We start from the raw sequence: 9,719 nt of genomic DNA, 5'->3' as shown, positions 1-9,719 counted from the left end.
ACCCTCAAATTCTTTGAGGTATACTAAGGAGGCATTATTGTCTTTATTTACAATGAGGAAGCTGAGCTTTAATATAAATACCTTGCCCAAAGTCAAAAACTAAGTGGCCATTGTATATACAAACATAAAAGAAGTGTTCTTTAAGCCACTGATTCAACAAAAATATGGCAGAGACCATGAAAATAAAAATGAATAGAAAATGGTTTCTTCTCTTCATTCTGTAATTCAAAGTTTAGTGAGAAAGGCATATAAACAAACATAAGAAATCACTCTGAGAAATCTGTAGAAAAGGCCTGACGACTCTAGGGGAGGGAAGTCACTTCTCATTTGATGATAGGATCTGGGGCTCAGATCACAATAGAATAAGTATGTCATGAACTAAACCAAGAAAAAAAAATTGGACAAACTACCTCAAAGGAGATCTGGTGAGAGATGAGGTAATGCCTTTGTTAGGGATCTCTTCTTTAGATGTGGATTTGTCTTTAAAGGAAAAAAAAAAAACTTGATTCCAATAATTTACTAAATTTTATTTATTTATTTATTTATTTATTTATTTATTTATTTATTTATTTATTTTTAAGATTTTATTTATTTATGTGACAGAGAGAGAGAGTTAGCGAGAGCAGAAACACAAGCAGGGGGAGTGGGAGAGGGAGAAGCAGGCTTCCCGCAGAGCAGGGAGCCCGATGCGGGATTCGATCCCAGGACCCTGGGATCATGACCTGAGCCGAAGGCAGACACTTAACGACTGAGCCACCCAGGCGCCCCAATTTACTAAATTTTAGTGAGCAAGTAGAGCAAAATGAAAGTGCAAGTCTATGGACTTCTTTTCAAGGTAAGCCTGTCATGGAGACACAATGAAGATGAGTTAGAGAGTTTTACCAAAACACTATTAAAGTATGCATGTCATCTCTTCAATTTAAAAGATTCATGCTTTCTGTCCTTACCCAGAAAAATTGGCTATTGTTAAGGAAAAACTCTTTGGAGCTGAAATATTCAGCAAGCTTAGGCAATTTCAGATATCTCTTAAAACAGCAGAGAGAGCAGGATGCCTCCACATCTGACCTGGTTCAAAGCTAGGAAACATTACTGTTTAAGCAGACAACCAAAGTCAGCAGTCTCTGTTCAGGAAGTGAGGAGGCAGTGACTGGTAACAGAAAGACAGAAAGTGTTCGCTTATAAAAGTCTAGAAGTGAAAGAGAACTCCAGAAAAATAAAAGGGTCTACTTGGAACTGAGCACAATTACCCTACTTTAGAATTGAATTCTGAGTTGATTTCAAAGGGGTTCTGCTGACCTCTTTAGATACAAAGGGTTTCTTTTTTTTTTTTTTTTTTCTTTCAAAAAACAATATGAAGGGGCACCTGGGTGGCTCAGTTGATTAAGCTTCTGACTCTTGATTTCGGCTCAGGTCATGATCTTGGAAGTCCTGAGATCCAGCCCCATGTCCATCTCCATACTCAGCAGGGAGCCTGCTTCTCCCTCTCCCTCTGCTCCTCCCCCCAACCCATGCTCACTAAATAAATAATAATAAAATAAAATAAAAGCAATATGAAGAAAACTCAACCATCGGAATTACTGAGGGACATGAACCTAACCTAGAGACACTAGACTATGTTATAATCAGCTGACAGTGTTAGAACTACAGTATTGTACAAATGATGCAACCCGTTAATATTCCTTCTTTGAGGATGAGCAAATTCATTATTTTAAGGAATAAAGAAAATTTAAAAAAAAATATTTTGAAAACTCAGCATTCAAGACCCAAGGCTTCACTAAGCCTCATATCAGAATTTAGATCTTTTTCAAAGAACTTACAATCTTTAATTTTAAGAATTCTTTAATTCAGCTCTCAAGAAAGTTGCTGTGCATTGTAAACTCAGCTTTGTAGAAATAACCAAATAAAAATAAAATACTAAATATCATCCTTCCTAACGTATGTTATATCTAAGTAAGCTAATCCTAAATAAAGCATTATGTCAACCTAAGTGGGAAAGAAGATGGGTTTTTTTTTCACTTGCAGTCATTCTACTTTTAATTTAAACAGATGAAGTCATCTCTACATTTTTAGTTCAAGATCAAGAATGACACTTTGTGCATTAAGATCTTCTCCAGGAAAATAATTTATATGTAAGAGAGCAGATTTTATGAATAGGGACTGGGGCTTCATATTTAATTAACTTAAAGCTCAGTTGCAGAAAATAAGTGCCATAATAGATAGAGTGGGGATATGTGCATTGAATGGCACTTGTAATTTATGTAACCAGAGAAATTTCTTTCATTTTGAGAAGGATTTCCATTGTGTGAATCCTATAAAAATGCTATAGAATGCAGTTTGAAATATAAAACATGAAATTTATAAGTGACTTCAATATTTAATCTCTTTGGTTTAGAAATGGGATTTCATCAGTGATTGCTCAGTTACTTTCGTGTGCCTGCAACAGATGTGAGTTTTGATCTACAAACCCAGGTGAACATGTATTTCCACATTTTTTGTTTTGTTTTTTACTGTGAACCTACTTTATTTCTACTCTGAGCACAGTTCCCAGAATTGGGTGAGAATTCAACTGTGGTTCTTACTCTTTGGATGGTACTCTCTGTCCCAGGTTTTGAGGTCTGCTTAAGTTTGGAGGTCTTACTTGGAGCCAAGGCATGAGCTTGTCTTGGCGATTAGTCTCTGTGGACACTGATTGTTGCTAAGAATCCCATTGTCCTGGCCTGTTGAGAAACATCCAAGCTGACACTGTTCTGCTGCTAGCATGTGGAGACATGGGGACCTCTGATGAGCCTGGGAGTCCCAGGCCTGCAACCAGGACTCCTGGCACACCACGCTGCTGATTCCTCAGTGGTACCCCCATAGCCTGCAAGCTCCAAAAGGGACCGTCTCCAACCTTCTGCTGCTCACTGGTCCCCAGACCCTGATCTCTTTTCTCCTACTTCAAGTGATAGTATTTGAATATTACAAATCCCTCTCGCTTCATATATTTTCTCCAGCTTTTGGAAATAAATCCCCAAAACCCTGCTACTAACTTCTTAAGCATGTATGAAGCAAGGTGTCTGCCTACTCGCTAGAATGGAAGGAATGGGAGACGAAGGTGAGGAAAATAATAAACTCAAAAATTGCTTTTCCGTACTCTTAAACAAGAATTTGATTTTCATGCTGTTTCTAGGTCCACAAAGTAATTTACTAGTTTTAATGGATCTGCTGTTAAAAACCAGCCCTTCTCCCCAACAAAAAAAATCCAGTTGGTCAACTCCTTTGACTTTTTCAGACCTGGATGTAGTTCAGCCGGCCAAAGCTGACATGAATGTAAATACGGACTTTGTATCACATTGGGTCAAGATAGTATATTTATTCTGTGTGTGTGAGTGAACATGCACATTCACAGTTCTTCTGTGTGGTATGTTGCTCATGTACTCAATCAAAATACTTTAAAGCTCCAGCACCTTCAACTATCAACCTAGAGGAAATAAAAATATTGTATCTCTGTTTCCCATATTCCCTTTATACTGCATCTATACTTCTTTTAATGCCTCATCACATTATCTTTTGCTTATTAACCAGGTGACTGCATTTCTTATTTACCTTATTTTCTTTAGGTTAGGCTCTAGAGACAGGATTTCAGTTTCAATCCAAACATTTTCCAGCCCTGTGACATTGAAAAGCTTCTTACAACCTCAATCTCTTAATTTGAAACTGATATTATAAAAACTATCTTGCAGTGTAGGACAGGGGATTCTGTAAAAATAGGAAATGTGTACAAATCTGTTAGCATATTTTCTGAGACTTGGTTGGTGCTCAATCAGTATTATATGGTAACTTACCCAACCACTAGGGAGTCATTTGGTTAACAGATAGATTGAGTGTTCTTCTCTTCTTTTATAAATATATATGCATATCTAGAAATATATAGATAAACATCTACTTTAGCTTATTTCTGATCTAAAAATATAAACAATTTTTAATTATATGATGGATACTAAACATTAATGACTTCAGGTATCTCTAAATTTGGCATTTTTAAAATATTTATGTTAACCAAGAGTCTGGTCCCATCTTGATTTGAAATACCATCTTGGATTTTTAGTCTTCACTGCAGTAAGGTTACAATATACATTAAAGACTGACATTTTTTAAACAGTGACATCTGCAGATAATTATGCTCCATAGAGTAATTTGTAACATGGCTGAAATTAAAGAAAAAACAAAAGGAAAAGAAACTGCTGCCTACTTAAATACACCAGTCAACCTTCTCATGTTTATCTCTACTATCCTGATAGAATCTGCCTGTAGAGTGTTCGTGTTCATTCTTGGCCCAGTGGGTTATATTCAGTCATTGTCGGTTCAGCTGGGGTTTGTTTTATTCCTCGTCTTTCCTCATCACCCTCACTGTATAAAGTACTAGATGATCTTCCCTAGACGTTACCTTATGTTTTGACTTCCCTTATATACAGCATAATACTTAAAATCCAAGCATTCTCCATGTTACTACAAAAAATATTTTGTGGCTCATTTTTTTTTTCATTAATCATATGCTACCTTATAGTATATACATACTTTTAGCCTCACACATGCTGAAGCACCTGGAAAACATACTCTTACTTGAAGATTGACGTGGAGGAAGTTTGCTGGTGAATATCCTCCAGAAACAAGATTTGGGAGGACAAAGAAAACAGGACTGGGCTGAGGGAGGTGAAATGCAATGCATCTCCACCTGGGACCTCAGCCAGTCTCATGGGGCACATATCTGAGCTGGGATCAAACTTTAGGGACATACAGTATTAAAGGGTTCTACCTTTGTACCTGATCCCAATTAGCAAGTAAATGTGGGCTCTGCCCAGGGAGGAGACATGCACTTGGTGTGGCTCTTGTCTTTGTCATAAGTTAATTCATGGGGATAGGCTTCCTAGGGAGCCCTCAGCAACCAGCATTCTTTGCATTTGAGCGAGAGAGCCTAGGTCATTGGAGAGGGGGGATCCGAAGGGCACAAAACAGCATCCCCATTGAGCCCTTTAGATACACTTGCTTTGTAAAAATAAGTGTATCCTTTCTAGGAACAGCTCCTTCAGGATTCCAAATGGTCTGGTTTTTTTGTAAGGAAACTTAGATAGAGAGGGAGGAAAAGATACCTCCAGCTGTAGCTGCTGCTCCCAGGGCTACACTTGAAATTCATCACCTTCTCTCCTTTTTATTTTCCCATCACACTCTGCTAGCATCAGCTAGTTTTGGAGTATTATCTGCTGGCATGACACAGACTCACATCACTAAGAGGGCCAAATATCCTTCTAAGTTTCTGGCTGCTATACTTCTTTATGCCATTGAAATTAAGGAGGGGAGTGCCAAGACGCCCCCAGTGGGCCCCTGGATGCCAACTGTGCCTGCCCTGTCCTCCACCCCTAATATATAGCATCAGCCCTATCTTATGAAGATCAGGGTTATTTACCCATACCTGGAAGCTGACTCCATTCCTTGTCTGATCGTCTCTTGGCACAAGGAGCCCAAAATGACGAGGCAGCGGTCATAGCTAAAAGGTACTGAGATTTTTCCTGAGCGCTCGGGGAGAAGCATTTCTCCTTTGGAGGCTTCTAGAACCAAAGATCTCTGGGTTGTAGGACAAAAGAGCACAAATTCTACTTCCTGAGCTGTTAGGAGTGTCAGGGAATGGAACCACCTTCTACTTCTACCTGTAATTCTAGGACTCCTGTATTTTACCTAGTGGGTACATTGCACCATAAAATAGTATTGATTGAGGGTATAGCCTACATCCTGGAGATTGGTGTGCCATTTTTACAGAGTATGGTATCCAAACTGGAACCTCTGAAGAGACCTTCCATCATTCTTTCAGATTGGCCTCTGTGTATCGCAGTCTGTATTAGAACTGGTAGATTCATGATCAGTATCATGCCCCACACTTCCTTTTCTGTAAAACGGATTCCTTGATTGATGCAATATTATGTGGGAATCATAGGTAGATGGGAATATGTATTCCTTTGGATAGCATACTTGTTTAGGTTTTGAGGATAGGAAATAAATGTAAACTTAACCAAGAATATTTACTTATTTTGATCATGATATCTCACTGTCCCTTCCAGGATAGAAGGGATTTAGTGTGATCAACACGGCAGCAAATGCCTTGGTGTTCTCCTCTGAGGAATGCTTATATCAAGGAATCATCATTGGTCTTTATTTCTGGCAGAAATTGAGATGTTTGACTGTGACAGTAGGCTTAGATATATCAGTCTTTGCAGATACTTGATAAACAGTTTTGGTTCTTACTTCAGTAGGCATAATCTACAATCAGGGGATCTAGCTCTGAGTGAGTTGACACAGAGCCAAATTGTTCTGAGAAGAAAGGGCAGGAAGAACATTAAATGCCCAAAGAAGGAAAAGATCAAACCTAGACTACCAGATTAGTCAAGAAATATCCAGTAATGTTATGTTTGGAGTGAAATGCTTTGTGATGTGCAAAATAAATTCTTCTGTCTCTCTTAAGAAAAAAAAATATTAATATTTTTACTCCACACTAAAATTTATGGTATATATTTTCTTGGGGAATGTCCAGAAGGGCTTTTTTCCTGCTTCAAGGCTAGCTTTAAGCAGAAATAATGTTGCCACAACAGAGAGTAAGTAGTCTTTACTATGCTTATATACGAAAGAGTGAATGGCACCCTCTCAGAAGCACAGGGTTGAGTAGCATTAAGTAACTGGACTTTACTACCTCCATCTTCTTTGTAGTGTATGTATGTTTCATTCTGTATGAGTTAGATAAAACAAGATATACCTCGTCTGTTCATTTGTTACTAATGCATCCATTTGCTCAACCAATATTTATTGAAACTGTATTTTAGCATTATTATTATTATATTATACTAGTAATCAGGGGTAGACAGTATCTTTCTTGTACTTTTAGTTTAACTGCGAGATGTTCCATCAAGCGACAATTAAAATATAGAATAATAAATGCTATGACAGGGGATATAAAGATGCTGGTACTTACATGTCCTGGAAGTGAGTTTAAAAAAATCAGAAAAGGCTCTTACTAGGAAATAGAAGACTGATATTAAGGCCAAAATAATGGTCAAAAGTGATCCAAAGAAAGGGGGAGCAGAGATGCACAGCAAGTGGTCATCACATGCAGAGGTATGGTGCATGTCTGTGGGAAAGCAAGAAGAATGAGGGACAGAGGGGATCGGTTGTGACTGGATATTAGAGTACAAGGCAGACCATAGCTAGAGACTATGATAGCTCTTATAATCAAGTCTGGTATTATTTTATCTCATGGACAGCAGGGAAATATTGGAGAATTTAGAGCAGGAAAAATACTGTAGAGACAAGGAGTCCAGTAAGGAGATATGAAAAAATTATCCATGTGAGAGACTATATTGGCCGTAATGAAAACTTTGGCAAGGGAAAGGGAAATAATGGATGACTTTGAGAGTTATAGGATTTAGATTGAATTGATGTGGATGGAGAGAGAGGAGGAAGACAAGGAGGGTGCCTTGTTTCTGGTTTTGTTGCTGATACCATTAACTTCAACTGAGAAATTAAGATGTATAGCAGGTTAGTTAGGCAGGGATAGGATGACATCACATTTGAAATTTTTGTTTTTGTTTAATTTTTTTAAGTTTTATTTATTTAAGTGGTCTCTACCCCCAACATGGGGCTCGAACTCATGACCGTGAGATCAAGGGTCACATGCTCTTCCAACCAAGCCAGCCAGGTGCCCCTGAATGGTTGTTTTTGAAACCTATCCACTGGAGAGACTGAATTCAGGGTTGGATTTATAGATCTAAAGCTCAGGAAATACATAGTTTGGAGCCATCCCTGTATACATGGCCATCGAATCCCTAGAGGTAAATAACATATGCTAGGTAAACCATGTAAAGCAAGACCTAGAAATGAAGAGATGAAAATATCAAACAGAAAATGAGCTATAAATGACGAGCCTGCCTTTGGGGAAATCAAGAGAGAAAGGCCATAGAATCCAAAGAGTCCAGGAGGTTAGAAATCAGCCATGACATTTGCTGGAGAGAAGTCAAGTAATTAAACATTTTTACTTTGAGTTTAGGAATAATCAGTGACCCTGGCAAGAGCATTTTCTGGGAAATAGTTGTGAAAGGAGTCAGACTGCAGAAGCTTGAGAAATGCGGACACATGAAAAAAGTGGGAAATGTCAATTGCAACAAGCTATTGAATGCTGCCGTCATGCAGGAATTTGAGATTTTTAAGTTGAAATAAATGTGACCACAGTCAGAAGATGTCAGCAGAAGAGAAAAGCTGTAGTTAACACAGGGTACCTATGTAAGAATTACACTAGGACCATGTGGCTCTAAGTAGAAGACACGGAAAAGGGGCAGGATAGCACTCTATGTTCCGAAACTCTTGTTGTTTTCCACCATGTCCGAAACAAGTCACAATGCATTCACCCTCTCTATAATTCTTTCCGTCCTTATTTGTGATTATGGGAGTATTTTTTCCCTTCATTATTGACCAGTCTTGACATTTTTTTTGCCAGGGGGTGGGTTGGAAGAGCTAAAATCTCATCATATAAAACAATGGAGAAATTAAACCTTTATCTAATAGTCTTTTAGGAATGAATAACTGTTCCCACCCTGGTACCTCATCCATTAAACAAACTGGTACTGAGTGTCTACTAAGTGTGAAACAGTTGGGATATAGAAAGAAATAAAGTATTTTTTAAAAATAAAACAAGAGGTTCTAGTTCAAGAAGGCCACCTGGGAGGATCATGAACTCATTTCCTCCCAAGACACTGTGAATCTACAGCTACACACAGAACAATTTTTTCTGAAAGAAATCCAGAAATGAAACAAGCAACTCCTACATATCCAGCAGACAACAAAGGAAAATACTCACCCCACCCACCCTGAACTGGTTAGAAAGCCTGAGACACTCTTGCTGTAAACTTCACCCTTGGCACAGTGACATACCATCCAGAGGGAACTCCCAATTCCCAGCTGCAACCTGAGAAACAGAGGGTTTAGACCCAATATCCAGCACCTACCTGTCAACACTCCCACCTGAAGGACAGCCCCCCAAAAAGGATATCTTGAAAAACAATGGAACTTGTATCCATGAGAACCACAAGACTATAGTAGAGCAAGAAACAGTTCCTCCCAGGGCTCAGCATGAACAGAGCTGACAGAAACACTAATCTCACAGTCTCTGTCTGCAAGAGGCCTATTTCCATAGTTTAAAGCTGCTGCCTGAAGGTCAGGATGACTATGATCCTCCCCCGACACCTGGGAGGCTTAGGGGGCTTCCTTTGGCCTCCTCCATGTAGCTAGAATATCCCTTGGGAGAGCTTGTGCACATGTCTGGGACTCCAGCTTTTGTGGCTGCCACCCAAGGGAAGCACCTCTTGACTATTCCTTGGTCCCACAGGACTGTAGCAAGTGAAGAAACAGTTCTTAACCAGCTCAGCACAGAGGGAACAGACAAAAGTGTCTATCTTCCAGTTTTTCCTTGGAAGAGGCCTATTTGCATACTTTAAAAGTCACCTCCTGAATATCTGGCTTCCAATCAGCCTGCATCCAGGTACTAACTGGGCTTCTCCCCCACTGGGACACTGACAGGTCTGGGCACTCCCTCAACTACTGGGAGCCACTAAGAACAAAGAAGGTAGTTTGGACAATCACAGAGGTTTGAAAATGAATCAAGAGCTTGGGCCAGGGTGAATGAGACTGGTCTGTCAAGAGTG

The sequence above is a fragment of the Mirounga angustirostris genome, unplaced genomic scaffold, assembly GCF_029215605.1.
Source record: "Mirounga angustirostris isolate CCGP_5_RB_7025 unplaced genomic scaffold, mMirAng1.0.hap1 SCAF_13, whole genome shotgun sequence".
Classification (NCBI taxonomy): Eukaryota; Metazoa; Chordata; class Mammalia; order Carnivora; family Phocidae; genus Mirounga; species Mirounga angustirostris.
This window is presented reverse-complemented; position numbering follows the sequence as displayed.